Source organism: Hemiscyllium ocellatum, chromosome 18 (genome assembly GCF_020745735.1).
Source record: "Hemiscyllium ocellatum isolate sHemOce1 chromosome 18, sHemOce1.pat.X.cur, whole genome shotgun sequence".
Taxonomy (NCBI): Eukaryota; Metazoa; Chordata; class Chondrichthyes; order Orectolobiformes; family Hemiscylliidae; genus Hemiscyllium; species Hemiscyllium ocellatum.
The window spans coordinates 16576092-16592898 of NC_083418.1; the positions used below are offsets into that span (position 1 = coordinate 16576092).

Sequence of the window (16807 nt, forward strand, 5' to 3'; positions counted from 1 at the left end):
TGTCTCTTTTACATGATTCTGACCAAGTGCTCACTCGTCCCAGTTTCATGCTGATACTGACTCACTACATCCTCCTCCCAGTCTACTTTATAGCTATGCTGCCTGCTGAATGAATTTCCCAGTTCTTTCATCTGATACTCCTTATCTAAATCCACCATGTTCCTGAATTTACTCCTCTTTCGCTGTCCCCTGGGTAGCCCCTTCTTCTTTTTAAAGAATTATACCACTGCTCTGCTCGATATTTCAATTTCTGAATTTGGACCTTAATCATCCCCATTCCATCTTTTACAAATATTTTATGACTGATTTGCCTATTGAGGACTTCGGAATTCATTTACATTAGCTGTCAGTCTCCCTTTATACCCCTCACTGCTTCTGTTATTACGTTTCACCATCTCTTTGACTGTTGTATATTTAACCTGGTTCTCACTTGTACTTTCTGTCTCTCATAAGCACAATTCTTATTCTATACCTTTACTCGATTGTCTTTTCACATTTGGGGAGCACCTAACTGTTTTGCTTGGCTTTCCGCCTGCTGGGAATATATCCTGACTGTGCACAAACTCTCTGTTCTCCAAAGGCAGCCCTGTTGTTCATGACCAGCCTGCCTGACTTTGATTCCATTTCATATGGGCCAGATCCACTCTCTCCTGTCTCCCTCAGTCAAGTCATCTTCCTCTGGCCTGCTCCAAGTCCTTTCCCATGGCCACCCCAAACCTTATGACAATATACTTGCTATATTTAAATGTTCTTCCACTGACAGTCTAGCTACTTGGCTCACCTCATTCCCATGAAGCAGCTCCAAGACGGTCTTCTTTTCATTAGGTTGCAGTCATACCAGAGTAGAAATGTTTCCTGAAAACACTTTATCTGAAACTCTGCCCTTTATCCTATTATCCCTGGTGGTTAGCACTGCTGCCTCATAGCGCCAGGGACCTGGGTTCAATTCCATCCTCAGGTAATTGTCTCCGTAGAGTTTGCTCTGTGTCTGTGTGGATTTCCTTTGGGTGCTCTGGTCTTCTCCCACAGTCTGAAGATGTGCAGGTTGAGTGGATTGCCCATGGTGTCCAGGCATGGGCAGGTTAGATGGATTAGCCATGGGAATTACAGGGATAATGTAGGATTTGGGCGGGATGCTGTTTGGAGGGCCTGTGTGGATTCAATGGGCTGCTTCCACACTGTGGGGAATCTATATTTGGATCACTAAAGTCCTCCACTTAGTATTCTACAATTCGCTCATCAGTCTGCAATTTCCTTACAAATTTCTTCCTCTACATTTTTTTCCCATTAATTGGTGCCACTGGTCAAGTTAATTGCATTGTTTGTTTCTGAGCTCTGGCCAAATTGATTCTGTCCTTCATCCTCTGGGACGTCCTCTTCCTTCAGCAGTGCAGTGCTCCCCTTAAACAATACAACAACAATACCAGGACTCCCCTCAGCCCCCCTTCCCCACCCCCCCCCCAGCTCCCCCACCCTTTGTCTTTCCTGAGCACCTGGAACATTGTCCCTGTTCTTCCTGCAGCTGGCTGTCCATTGTAGAAATGTCATTCTCCCTCCATGTGGCAGTCTGCACCTGCAATTCACCCAATCATATTGAGCCCACTCCGTGATTCACAACACACGTTCAGTAAATGCAAAGTACAGTTTGTTCCATTTTTCAATTCCTCTGAATTTACCGAGTATTTTATGAGATCCTCTCGGATTACTCCTGGCCTTCTCTAAAAGTGCCTCATCAAACACCTTATTCTTCTTTGTGACTTCAATATGCTGGTTCTCACTCCCCAGCGAATTTGGTTCAATCCTCACCAATCTGCACCCAGTGAACCTTCTGAAAAGGATATTGGTCTCAAAACTGTTGAGTTGTGACCGGTACAAGGTACCTTTTACCCCAGCACTGGTCCCACTGTCCCAGTGAGCTGAAACCCTCCCTTCTGTACCATGACTCAATCCTTGCCATCCTCCTGCATCTACTCACTCACACACGGCACTGGGAGTAATTCAGATGTTATTATCTCATTGTTCCTACTTTTCAATTCCTTCTTTATCTCCTTAAAACCTGACCTGGGGATCTCAGTACCTCTCCTTTCTCTGCCATTGATACCAATGGGTACCATCATTCCCGGCTCATTCCCCAGACCCTGCAGTGTTCAGCTCCCTCTCTGTGAAATCCTTCCAACTCACCCCAGGGAAGGCAACACGCCAGGACAAATTCAGGGATAAAAACTGTCTTACTTTAGACAGTGCCACTCAGGCAGCTGGTAGGATCGGTAGGGGACCCAGGTCACAGATCAATGAGAGTAGTATCAGGGTTAGAGAGTGGGCCTTTTGGGTAAAGGAATGGCTGTCAGATGCTCTCCTCACTTCTGAGCACATATGCCTTGAGCAGGAAGACAAGGCACCCCTACAAGCTGTGTAGCAAATCTCGCAGTTTGTTTCTCTGGCTCCCTGTGGCAATATTCCAAACTGTTGGAATGTCAGCAGCTGCAGCAAGGCAGCCCCTAAGATGGGGCATGGGTTGCCTAGTGTCGGGCCATGCTTGGTGATGGGGAGGGAAGGTCACCCAGGAGCCTTCCTACCTTGTGGTTAATGAGGGTAGTGGAGGGAAGGCAGAATGTGCCCTCCCCCACCTCAGTGGTTAGCATTGCTGCCTCACAGTGCTAGTGACCAGGTTTGATTCCAACTTTGTGCGACTGGCTGTTGGAGTTTGCACGTTAGTATGGGTTTCTTCCAGGTGCTACAGTTTCCTCCTAAAGTCAAACGATGTCCAGGTTAAGTAGATTGGCCAGGAGAAATTCATAGGGTAATAGAATTCCCACAGTGGGGAAGCAAGTCATTCATGCCATTGAGCCTGCATCCCACCCTGACCCACCTACACTATCCCTGTAACCCTGCACTTCCCATGGTTAATCCAGCCAGCCTAATGATCCCTGAACACTATGGGCAATTTAGCATGGCTAATCCATCTAACCTGTACATCTTCGGACTGTGGGAGGAAACCGGATATAGTGCATTTGCCCATAGCTTCCGGGGTTGTGCAGGATAAGTGGATTAGCCATGGGAATTACAGGGTTACGGGGATATGGGAGTGGGGTTGGTCTGGGTGGTGTGCTCTTTGGAGGATTAGTGTTAACTCGATGGGCCAAATGGCCTGCTTCCACACTGTAGAGGTTCTATGAATGACCTAAATCTATTAAAACAAAGCACACCCCAGTTTTCATACTTATCTCATAGAGGCCACTTAATGCTCTGCTATTATTTGCATTGTTAATTTTTCCTGTCTGGTGATTTTGTCTTTTTTTGCTGCTTTTCTGTCTTGTCAAAGATGAACAGATGTCAGCTTCTACTCCAGCCTAAACCTTCGTCTAAAGGATTGGATATCCCAATCTTCTGGGATCCTTGTCTGTGTGCAGGCTGACAAAGAGAGAACTTGCTGGCTGGCATGGAGTTGATATTATTGCTGACTTTAACTTTGATGCTGAAAATGCGTTGCTGGAAAAGCGCAGCAGGTCAGGCAGCACCCAAGGAGCAGGAGAATTGACGTTTCGGGCATGAGCCCTTCTTCAGGAAAGAAGGGCTTTCCTGAAGAACAGCTCATGCCCGAATTGTCGACTCTCCTGCTCCTTGGATGCTGCCTGACCTGCTGCGCTTTTCCAGCAATGCATTTTCAGCTCTTATCTCCGCATCTGTAGTCCTCACTTTCTCCTTTAACTTTGATGCCCCTAGCTCTGTCCAAGGAGCAACAGGAGACACAGAAAAAAAAAAGCAACAACATTGAAGAGCCCAATTTAGCTTAATTCCCTCGAACATAGTCCATTATTGATGACACATATTGTTCATTCATCCCATTTCTGGGGAATCAGTAATTGTCAAAGAATGAGCTTAAAACAGAAGGGAGCCATTCATCGTACTCATACTGGCCCTGCATCAGAGAAAATGGGAAGTTGAATTGATGATGGACAGTAAGTTGAACGGTGTGGTCCTTGGCTGTGGTGGAATGATACTACATCTTTGGGATTGTTGGAGAGATGCCAGAATTGTATCCAATGTAACTCGGCCTTGCCGGAAGGTGTGGCTAGTTCTGGAGCCCACGTTTTCTCGAGTACAGCTATCTTCGCTGAACTCAGTGTCACATGGAGCAAGTGGAATTGACTGAAGACTAGGATCTGTGATAGTGGGACCTCAGGAAGATCCATCATCCACGGGACAATCCTATCTGAGCACACGGTTCAGAACGATAACCTGACCTATGGCCTGTAAGTTTGGTAGCTCGGTCTATAGCAGGCTGCTTCTGTTATTTTCACATACTTGCATGTGTCGTAGCTACCCCGCCTTACTCCCAGCTTTCCGACCCTCCCTACTGAGCCAGCGTTGGTTGGAGGTTTAATCGGGAGTGAAGGATAGGTCAGGATCTGAAGTTGTAGATTCCTGTGGCAGACAAGTTGAAGTATATTGGTCTTCTGCTATGCAAACCTATCTGCTTGGATGGATAAAGGACCATTGTTGGAACAAGAGAAATGAGAGAGAACTTATGCCTGTCCAGTTCTTTGCTTGTGTGAGCTCCGAACCACTTCTGTTGACAGCATTTTGCTCCATCACACACTTTCTGGTCCATGGACACAAACGATAGATGGGCCTGGCTGTGCTGCTGCCTTCCTTTATCCTTTACAACCCAGGGTGGCCTGGACTCCATGCGAAACTTTAAAGTACCATGATCACATTGAGCCCCAGGACATTTGAGAGCCATTTTCTCACTTGCTGGGATTAATAATGGCAGGGACTGGGCCAGCACTGCAGCACCACAGGATGCCTGTAATTAAATGATCTTCTGTCTCTCTTGCACACACACATACGATTGTTCTGACGAAGGATCTGTGTGGTTTTGGAAGTGCATTTAGGTTTTATGAGGTCTGGAGACATCCTCCTTTCTCCCTTCATGCCTTGCCTGTGCTCCAGTTCACTCACACTCTTCCTCTCTCAGGCAGTCATGTGAGATTAGTTCAAAATCGTGACATACAGCTTCCTGCCAAGAGGCAGAGCTACTGCTCAAGCTGCTAGATTCGGAGTATGTGAATGAGCTGAGAGCTGTCAGTGCACAAAGCAGCAGAATCCTGTGTGACTGTGAGGAAAGGACACAGACTTTGCTCACAAAGGGCTAGAACTGAGTGACTGCTTTCCTTCCACACCCTGCTTTCGCATCTCTGGGCTGCATCTTCATTGTAACTTGTTCTGCAAAGATTGAAATTTAACAAGCTGAGATCTGACTGTGGGTCCTCAGTGCTGAAGTATACTCCAGGTAAGTTCGAATGATTGTAGCTGCTGTTTTAATGTTCACACTGATGTCACTCGAGTGTGTTGGGCTGAAATGTTTATAATATCCAAAACCCAAGGCTGGTTAAGCCTGAATTGCCTGTTGAGGCTGTTTAGTCTTTCACTTGCTCCTTGAGAGAAGAACTCTGTTGCAGGCGTGAATTGGCAAATACATCCTCACTCTTAACAAGTGGAGCTGTGCCACAGCTCCACAAAGGCCATTTGCGGTGAAAGGGTTCAGATAAGGGACTGGTAGACTGAGCAGTGGCTCCTTAAGTTTAGCCTGAACTCCTTCATGTACACTCTGGGCTGTTTAGCAGGAGGGAGATGTTATCAGCTTGTTGAGTGAGGGAGAACACAAATTAAAGTATGTATTACTCGGCATGTTTTGTTGAATGAATTACGCTCAGAGACTGAAGCAGATCTGGTTTTGTTAACGTACAGTCGGAAATGTTGTAGCCAAGCAATTGTAAGAACTCAAATAGTAAGTGCCCCAGACCGAGAGGCTAATAGTCATGTGAGTCAGGGGTCTGTATGAACTGGAGTCAACAGTTTCTGTTTTTCTTTGACATTTTCTTTTTTATAGTCGGAGTGGGATTACTATCAGGAATTGTTTTCCAAAAGGCCAGTTTCAACAGCTGCATTGTCTCACACTTTAAACCAATTCTTTTAAATGGTCTTGCTGCTTGTTAGGAGCAGGTTAACTCTGTGAGCACCTTGCAGGAGGTGCTGTCCATTGCTATGCCATCTTGTACTTTCCTTCCTTGTGCTCAGACCATTCAGCTGAGAGTGAGTCAATGTTATTGGAGCCCACCCACCCTTACTGGCCTTTGCTGAGGCCTGCAATGGTCTGATGTGGGAAGCTTAACCAGTCTGGGCCTTGTACTTATTGGGGTCCAGCAGGATGAGAGGGTTCATACTGAAACATGTCTGCTACTTAATGGGCTTGTCAGAGTGGGTGCCCCCTGGGAGAATCTAGAATGGGGTGGGGGGGGGGGGGGGCACGAGGGGAAACCTTGACTATGGAGATGAGGAGAAATTTCTTCTCTCAGTGTTTGGAATTCACCTACTCAGAGAACATTAGTTACCAACTATATCCAACACCCAATTGGACAAGTTTTGGATTGACAAGAGCATCCAGAGTTAGAAAGAGACTCTCTATATGCTGCTCCTCAAAGCCTGTGCTCCACAGTGTCTGTTGCTCCTCTGCATATGCTGCTCTCCAGTACCAGTAGCATCTTTGTGCTCCTCAGTATTTGCTGTTCTATAGTTTCTGTACTCCCTCAGAATATGCTGCTCCACAGTTCCTGTTCCTCAGTATCTATTGCCCCTGAATATCTGCTGTTGCTTGGTATCTGCAGCACCTTAGTCTCTGTGCTGCTCGGTCTCTGTATTGATCAGAGTACATAATCAAACAGTGTGATGTGAGCACCCAAACCTTTTCAGGCTAAACTTGATACTAGAGCTCAAAAGGCAATCTATACCTCAAATGGTCTCCAGCCTCCCACAGTTACTAACTTTGTGAACTAAAATCCCTGTTAGCCATCGCAACAAGAAACTTTGTTTATGCCAAAAGTATGGGGGCTACACTGGAAAGGAATTATTAAAACTCTCGAAGTAAAGAAATGACCATGCAAAGTGCTTACAAATCATTAAATATTCTCCAGCCAGCAGTTACTCCCCATCACTTTCCATGTACTACTTCAGTGATTGCAGAATGAATTAGAGTCGAAAACATCATATCCAGAGTTTAATCGTTAATGAATATCTGTTAAATTGCCAACAATTGGTCTCAGTGTGACCAGGAGAAGACGAAGCTACCCTTTCCATTCAGACAACGTCGAAAATTGATTCCTAAGAAAGAAAAAAAACCAAACTGACATGCTGGTTTTAAACAGTGAATATGTTCTGGTACATTCTCTCCATCATTTTCTGCCAAACAACCTCTCTACCTCGCCTTAAAGAAACACCAAAGAAATTCAGTCCTCAGCACAGACTCTATACCAATCCTCTACCTGTAGAGAGTCTGTGTTGTCAGAACTGCCCCCATCTAGGCAAGTGGGGAGTATTCCATTACACTCCTGACTTGTGCCTTGTCGATGGTGGACAGGCTTTGGGGGAGTCAGGAGGTGAGTTACTCGCTGCAGGATTCCTAGCCTCTAACCTGCTCTTGTGGCTCAGGTGCACTGAATTTACAAAGGGACTGAAGTGTAGGCAGTCAAGTCTCTGCCCTGTTCTTCCCATTCTGTGTTGGAACACAATTATCTGATGAATTGTCTATGTTCTCAATGATGTTTGATTTGCAATATTCAGCGTGGAAATTGCAAGAAAGCAGCTTTGTGGATGCTTCATTGTGGAATTATGTGAAGTTTGAAAGTTGCAGTGTCAATATAGCGGTCAAATGCAGTCTGAAAGAATTTGGGATTGGGCTGAAAGTGCTGAAGTGACTGCAGCACAACATTGACCAGGTTGTGCTCACCAGTAATCTGTTTCCGAAGGAGCTGAGCAGCTTGCGTTCTTGCATAAGGATCTGACACCTTCCAAACTATCTGTGCAAGGATCCGACAGTGAGGGGCAGGCATGAACGGGTGGATTATCGTATTCTGTGCGTTTGCTCGTTGCTCCTTAGAACAATGAAGTGTTGTCTCAGCAGTAAAAGGGGTGCAAACAGCTGATTGCCAGAAAATGGGGAGCAGATGAGGGAATTGTTTCATGAATTATACAAAAATGCAGTGTCTAATTTTTAAAATCTACTCCACTCAAGATGTGAAAGGGTTCATTAGTATTGAGCCTCCTTAAGCTCTGTGCTTAAATTAGAAGAGGAAGCTTTGGCAGCATTGCTTCATTACAAAATCAAAATCAGCTGAATTCTTAAACAGAATTCAAAAGAATTGTACCAAAACCTGAAGGATTACTTCCAAATAGATGTTGTAATAATAAGACACATCTTCTTGAAGGTCTGGATTAAATCTGAAAATGTGTTGCTGGAAAAACGCAGCAAGTCAGGCAGCATCAAAGGAGCAGGAGAATCGACGTTTCGGGCATGAGGTCTGGATTAAATGCCCAGCTTTGATCCAAATTTGGTGATGACCATTATTGATACTTGCCTGGAGTTTCTAAATCAGACAGCTGCAGCTTGAACACTCAGACCGTGCAGTGCTCCGACCGGGACTCCAAAGGAGTAGTGCAGGATGTTATTATAAGGGTGCAAAGGTCTGAAAGGGTTAATCTTGAGGAGAGCCTGTAGCACCAGCTGCTGTGGTAATCTTATATGGACTCGGTGGGAGAACAGCTTAGGATCTCAAAGCAGTAAGACCTACCATCCAGGTCCAACTCATAGTCTCTGTAACAATCATATCAGTGTAGCTTGTGTCGAGGTGCTAATCCTTTCTCCAGGTGGATTCTATAAGGTGGATTCTATCCACTTTACCAACACCTTCCACCCCGACCTCAAATTTACCTAGACCATCTCAGACACCTCCCTCCCCTTCCTAGACCTTTTCATTTCTATCTCGGGCGACCAAATCAACACAGACATTTACTATAAACCGACTGACTCCCACAGCTACCTGGACTACACCTTCTCCCACCCTGCCCCCTGTAAAAACGCCATCCCATATTCCCAATTCCTTCGTCTCCGCCGCATCTGCTCCCAGGAGGACCAGTTCCAATACCGTACAGCGCAGATGGCCTCCTTCTTCAAGGACCGCAGATACCCCCCAGACGTGATCGACGATACCCTCCACCGCATCTCCTCCACTTCCCGCTCCTCCACCCTTGAGCCTCGCCCCTCCAACCGCCACCAGGACAGAACCCCACTGGTTCTCACCTACCACCCCACCAACCTCCGTATACAGCGTATCATCCGCCGTCATTTCCGCCAACTCCAAACGGACCCCACTACCTGAGATATATTTCCCTCCCCTCCCCTATCAGCGGTCCAAAAAGACCACTCCCTCTGTACCTCCCTAGTCAGGTCCACACCCCCCACCAACCCAACCTCCACTCCCGCCACCTTCCCCTGCAACCGCAAGAAATGCAAAACTTGTGCCCACACCTCCCCCCTTACTTCCCTCCAAGGCCCCAAGGGATCCTTCCATATCTGCCACAAATTCACCTGCACCTCCACACACATCATCTATTGCATCCTCTGCACCCGATGTGGCCTCCTCTATATTGGGGAGACAGGCCGCCTACTTGCGGAATGTTTCAGTGAACACCTCTGGGACGCCCGGACCAACCAACCCAACCACCCTGTGGCTCAACACTTTAACTCTCCCTCCCATTCCACCAAGGACAAGCAGGTCCTTGGACTCTTCCATCGCCAGAACATATCAACACGACGGTCGGAGGAAGAGCGCCTCATCTTCCACCTAGGAACCCTCTAACCACAAGGGATGAACCTAGATTTCTCCAGTTTCCTCATTTCCCCTCCCCCCACCTTGTCTCAGCCGGTTCCCTCGAACTCAGCACCGCCCTCCTAACCTGCAATCCTCTTCCTGACCTCTCCGCCCCCACCCCACTCCGGCCTATCACCCTCACCTTGACCTCCTTCCACCTATCCCACCTCCATCGCCCCTCCCCCTAGTCCTTCCTCCCTACCTTTTATCTTAGCCTGCTTGGCTCTCTCTCTCTTATTCCTGATGAAGGGCTTATGTTTGAAACGTCGAATTCTCTATTCCTGAGATGCTGCCTGGCCTGCTGTGCTTTGACCAGCAACACATTTGCAGCTGATGCCTGAAACGTCAATTCTCCTGCTCTTTGGATGCTGCCTGACCTGCTGCGCTTTTCCAGCAACACATTTTCAGCTCTGATCTCCAGCATCTGCAGTCCTCACTTTCTCCTAGAAGATTCTATAAGGTGCCCAAGAATGTAGAATAGCACACAATTGTTTTTTAGTTGATGGTTTTAAAGAATACAGGTAATTCTTGTGCAACTATGTGTTATAGAAAAACTGCACTTTAGAAACAGTGCTTAAAGTATTGGCGATGTAAATCGCGTTACAGCCAACACACGTTTTAAAAGTTGGCACTTTAGAAACAGTGTCCCCAGTTTGTTAATCGTTTTACAGTGAATTCACATTAATGGAACACACATTTTAACAGGACGACCTGGAATAATTATTGTTGCAAAACCTGTGAAATGTTGCCCAATCCTAAGGTCCTCTTCACAATCCCAGAAGCAACAAGCTATGAATCAAGGGAAAAGCTACCAAGTGATGCCTGATATTCACATCACTTCATGGCTGCAGTTAGAGACAGTGTTAGAATGAAACTGAAATTCTGAGCAGCTTCCTTCATGAGGCCTAGCAGGCATTTTAGATAATAATCAATCAATAATGAGCATCCAGGAAATTAATCCTCATATTGTTTTCAACATCTTTACCAGGTTAATAAAGTCCCATCTTCATCCACTTGCAGGATCTTTATTGCTTGAATGTACTAACAAAGATCACCCCATAATATTTTCACTGTGCATATGCAAATCAACCTCAGTTGTTTAAATGCATATTTAATTTTATGAATTAAGTCCTGTTATCAGTTATGTCCCATATTACATAAATAAAAGCACATAATAACTGAGATGGGAGGTTGCTCTAATTCTACTAATACTCGGGTTTTAAATAAAAAAAATCTGTCAGTTGAGTTTCTTTAATAAATCCAATTATTAGTTTGTTATTGGCACAAAAGTTATTCAAGGAAGATGCACTAATTGGATAGCATAAACATCTGGTAATATGGAAGTAAATGTTCATCTCTCTAAGTAACTCAAAAAAATACACAAACACACTTACTTCAGAGAAAGAGAAAGGAAATGGGTTTCACTCTGCAGAGGTTCACTTATAAAAAAATTGCTAGCTATCAGAGTTATTTTTGAAGGCAAAAGCAATAAAGAAAATATCTAGAAGGTTCTGAACCCTGGCAGTCTATATTCTAGTCTGTGCAGTCAAGTCACTAATCATGCACAATTGTCTCTGGCCTCTTGGCAGATACAACTTGCTGAAGAAATATAATATTGAGAAGCTCCATCAGTCACACTCCCAGAAGAACAAATAGGGGTTTCACCCTGAACTCAACAAGAGGGCTTTATTCAGAAATAGGAGAGATCAGCTGGGCAACCTGTCCCCATGGCTGCACTGTTCTCAAGTAATTCCAGCGACCAAAGCAGGAGAAATTGAGAACTGTAGATGCTGGAGGTCAGAGTCAAGAGTGTGCTCCTGGAAAAACACAGGACTTCAGGCAGCATCCTAGGAGCAAGAGAATCGATGTTTTGGGCATAAGCCCTTCATCAGGAAGGGCTTATGCCCAAAATGTTGATTCTCCTGCTCCTAGGATGTTGCCTGACCTGCTGTGCTTTACTAGCACACACTCTCAACAGAGACCAAAGTAGTCTCCAAGCAATCACAGTTAAAACAGCTCCATCAGGAGTCGACAGCAAAACAAATAGCACTGTGATTTTTAGAAAGCCTTGTTAAAAGTCTCCAAAGGCGCTGTGACCATACAACAACATCTTTTGAAGAAACCGTTGCTAATATTTCCATAAATATGAAATGAATTCCTATTTCTCCCACAATCCTTCAAAAACTAAACTCTTCAAGAAACATTAAATATGAAGCACCTTTGTTACTGTTAGCAAAGTGTGATTGAACCCTCTGGTGACCCTATAATGATGTCATGGAACTGTAAATGACTGGGTATAAATACTATCGTGTGGGTGGAATTAGACCATTTTGGAATGAACACTGGATGAAGCACCCTGGAATGTGTGACTCTCTGAAAGAGATTAAGAGAGCACATGGACATGCATGCTCAAAGAAGATAGATTAATTATTACTTAATGCACCGATAAGTCAGAGCCTGGCACAAGATTACCATGTATAATAGCATTTAGTACGAAGATCTAAAGTAATATTGCTTTATTTGAAGAATAAGATTGAAGACAAAGCTTGACTTTGCTTTTATTTCAACCGCTCTGTCTCAAACTCAAAACTTAATTGTCTGACATAAAATTAGGTTCCCCACAGTGTGGAAACAGGCCCTTTGGCCCAACAAGTCCACACTGACCCTCCGAAGAGTAACCCACCCAGACCCATTTCCCTCTGACTAACATACTAACACTATGAGCAATTTAGCATGGCCAATTCACCTGACCTGCACATCTTTGTGACTGTAGGAGGAAATCCACACAGACACATGGAGAATGTGCAAACTCCACATCGACAGTTGCCCAAGGCTACAATTGAATCAGGCACCCTGGCGCAACAGTGCTAATCTCTGAGCCACCATGCCGCCCCATAACAAAAGCATGTGACAAAAGACTAACTACATCAAAATGGAAAAATGGAACATCATTGTAACATGTGGACAAAACATAAAGCAGTTTTGAAAATTAAGTCGTGACATATGCATTTTCATTTGCCCTTTGTAGGTAAACTTCTCAGCACTTAGTAAATTCAAACAAAGTTACATTCTTGACATTAGAGGTTACATTCTGTTTGTTGTCAACATGAGAGCTTTTTTGAAATATGAGGCTGTAATAGCAAACTCCATCAAAATAGACTGAATTTGATGTTTTTCCACAAATACTTGGGATTTACAAACAGCATCTCCTAATGTCTCTCTGTAGTCATGGTTGACATATACTTTAAAGCATTTAAATGCTAATGGCAACCTGAGTGCTTCTTTTTCCTTTATTTGGTGTTAATTTAGTTTTTTCTACAAGAATCCTGCTATCTTCTGCATGCCTGACCAACCTTCTTGAAACAGACGCACACTCACTCCCAAATCACTGGCATCAATTGCTACCTTGAAGTGCTTTAGTGCAATTTGATGCAACCAACATTTGTTAATTGATCAAAATGGCTTTCGACTTCTCAAACGTTGCCTGGCACTCCCTTGACCATATTCTCTTGACTTCCATTTGGAACGATTCCAGCCTTTTGTTTCCTGTGTGTTATTAACACAATATATTCTTTCCTGCCTTTCTTCCCTCAGTCTACATCTGGTGTCAGACAAAGGATTTTTTTTTCTCAGCTATTTTTGTTTTCTGCAAGAGATTGCTAGGCTCTCGCCAGAGATTTAGCTTGAAGGATATATCAAACATGGCTGAACTGAATGCCCTTGCACTGTCATTGTCTGATATAGGTGTATTGGAAGATTGTAGAATGATAATCAACACGTTTGATTCCGTGAGCGCATCTTCCTTGACCATCAAGTCTTGGTTTAGTCCTCAAACACAAAGCTTCTAGCGCAGAAGTAGGTAGGCTACTCATTGCACTGCAAGAGTTTTTCCTGTACATCGATACTTTCAAACATGAAGCTGATTGCGAGGAGTTGGGGTGGGAGATATAGGATGGTGAACACAGTACAAGAAAAGAGGTGCCCTGGAAAGAGCGAAGTAGGATGATGGCAGGGTTGGGGCAGGGACTTGCCAGCAGCCATTAACCAGATACCTGGTGCGTCTTGTGCAGAGATTTAGGGTATAAAAGTGCAAGTGTTTAAATTCCCCAATTCTAACCTCCTCATGTTCCTGAATACTGTACTAAAATTGCAACAAAAGCAAGTGGATCTGATGTTTGTTCATTGCTCTTAGCTGACAAAAAAAACCCACCTCAAATGCATTATATTGTAGGTGGTCTCATGGGTAGTTTCCCTATGTCTGAGTTAAAGGCTTGAGATCCACTTCAGGACTTGATGGCCATGGAGTGCGGTGTCTTTGTAACATAGCTGACTGGGTTAATTCTCAGCCTGTGAGCCCAGACAGTCCATCAATGGTAGGCCAGGAAAAGCAGGACCAGCAATGTTTGATGCAGAGCGATCTCCCTCAAGTTATGACCCTCTGGAAAAGGCAACCAATTTTGGATGCTGGATATCTGAATCAAACAGACAATGTCTGGAGATACTCAGCAGGTATGGCAGCATCTGTGCAGACAGAGAAAAAATGCAGCTAATGTTTCAGGTCTGGTATGACACTTCTTCAGAATGGGAAAAGAAGAAACATTCTGGATTTGAAATGTTTACTCTGTTTCTCTCTTCACAGATTAGATTAGATTAGATTAGATTAGACTTACAGTGTGGAAACAGGCCCTTCGGCCCAACAAGTCCACACCGACCCGCCGAAGCGAAACCCACCCATACCCCTACATTTACCCCTTACCTAACACTACGGGCAATTTAACATGGCCAATTCACCTGACCCGCACATCTTTGGACTGTGGGAGGAAACCGGAGCACCCGGAGGAAACCCACGCAGACACGGGGAGAACGTGCAAACTCCACACAGTCAGTCACCTGAGTCGGGAACTGAACCCGGGTCTCAGGTGCTGTGAGGCAGCAGTGCTAACCACTGTGCCACCGTGCCGCCCCATGTTGCCAGATGTACTGAGTTTCTCCAGGATTCTCTATGTTTGTCATTACCTCTGGTGAGAGTCTGGCATTCCAAAAAAATCGAGCAATGAAACAGATGTAAGCACTTTGCCTGCCTCATACATGATCAGGTGTGGGCAGATAAAACTATAGGAGATAGAACAGGATTAATAAAATGTAGGCAGTAACAAATAAAAACTATTAACAAATAAGCCAATGCCTGATTGCACAGTGGATCTTTAAATTTCTGCCTTTTCTTTCTTTTTCTCCTTTTCCACTGTTGAAAGAGATTGATAATGTCTGCCTTGAGGCTTCTGATAGAGAGATGAAATGAGAAAACTGAATGGTAATGAGACCAGTAAAGAAATCAAAGATGGGTCTAGTGGAAGTGTGAATGACAGCATTACGAATAACTCCTAACTTCAAAGAAAAGAGGAGAAAAATACCAAAGCCAAGAAACACAAAGTGAACAAAACAAGGGCAAAGCTCATGATCTGAAATTGTTGCACTTAACATTGAGCTTGAAAGGTTGTAATGCAGCCAATCAGAAGAAGAGGTGCAGTTTGTAGAGTTGGGTCATGGTGGAGAATTAAAATGGCAGGCAACTGGGGGTCCATGCAAATTGAATGAAAAATGTTCAGCGAAACAGTCACCTAATGTGAGGTGTGTCTCATTAGGAGGAAGAACCATAGATGTGTACTGTGTTTTGTTTCTCCGGTTTATGTTAGAATGGGGAATTGTACATTAATTACAGACTGAATTATGACTTCAGCAATTACTTTAATGCCATACTGTAATTAAATCCTTGTATATCGATTAAAGCATAAACAGCTGCATAATTTATGTCTTCGTTTGATTGCAAAGTGCATGTTTCGCACATTCCTGCTCATCTATTCGATTAAAGGCATGTTCATCCCTTATAACAGTTGGGTATGAACAATTCCATGTTGACTTTGTTAACAGGTTTGTAAATGGCACTGTGGGCAGATGCTCACACTGTAAAACTATTCTGGCTCAGCATTCTGTCTGATTTCTCATTACTACCACTGTGGACTGTGTTTGTAATGACAACTACTTGCATTTATGTTGCACCTTCAGCGCCACATTCCAAGAAAATTCATGTTATCTAATAAATGTTGACACATAGAATCCTGACAAGGTGGAAGCAGGCTGTTCGTCCCATCGAGTCCGCACTAACCCCCTGAAGAGCACCCCACCCAGACCCAGCACCCCACCTTATCCCTGTAACCCTGCATTTCCTGTGACTAATTTACCCAGCCTTCACATCCCTGGACATTATGGGCAATTTAGCATGGCCAATCCACCTAAACGGCACATCTATGGGAGTGCAGTGGGAGGAAACTGGACAGTCACAGACAGTCGTCTGAGGCTGGAATCGAACCTGGGTCCTTGCCAACCAGCAGGAGACATTAGCATAAATCAAATAAATAGATTTTATGGAGCATTTAAATTAGAAAATAATGGTTTAGGGACAAAATTCTAATGCCTATCAGTGAAGATATGTTATACACATGATTTCAAACATGGACTGGGTTTTTATGGAAATTTCTGGAACTCCTTTTGTTTGAGAATGGACACTGGAAACGTGTGTGTGTGTGTGTGTGTGTGTGTGTGTGTGTGTGTGTGTGTGTGTGTGTGTGTGTGTGTGTGTGTGTGTGTGTGTGTGTGTGTGAGAGAGAGAGAAGGTGGGGTTTATCTGATTGTCAGACTATAGATTCCTGAAAATGCTTCAAAAGCATTTGGATAGGACAAAGAAACATTACAGAACAAAAAGGTGGAACAACTCATATCCTGGAACTATCTGAACTGCCTCCCAAACTTGTACTAAGACATTGATTGTCTCAAACCCTCCAGGTTTGGGTGGATTGGGGCTGGAGAAGGATGATGATGTCTCCAAACACAATGAACCAGGTGGATAGGACTTGGTATAAATTAAGATATGGTAGCAGAGTTTTGGATGAGCTCAAGGTAGGGAAAGGGTCTAGGTTGGAGGTTCGATTAGTTGAGTCTAGAAGTAACAGGCAATATGTAACTACACCATCCCTATTGGTATAGCATTTAAATGTGTTTTCAAATGGAAGAAGGTTTTATCTGGACAGTCAAATGTGTGCGAA

General features: G+C 44.4%; 1 protein-coding gene across 2 annotated transcripts in view; it reads left to right on the forward strand.

The window, feature by feature from the left end:
* The first annotated feature begins 5049 nt into the window (after window positions 1-5049).
* The window catches only part of LOC132824140 (tetraspanin-18-like), a 186531-nt gene continuing 174773 nt past the window's right edge, over window positions 5050-16807 (forward strand). For both annotated transcript variants that reach the window (XM_060838393.1, XM_060838394.1), the window contains exon 1: window positions 5050-5293. The gene's annotated coding sequence lies outside the window, so the exon portion shown is untranslated. The remainder of the gene's footprint in view (window positions 5294-16807) is intronic.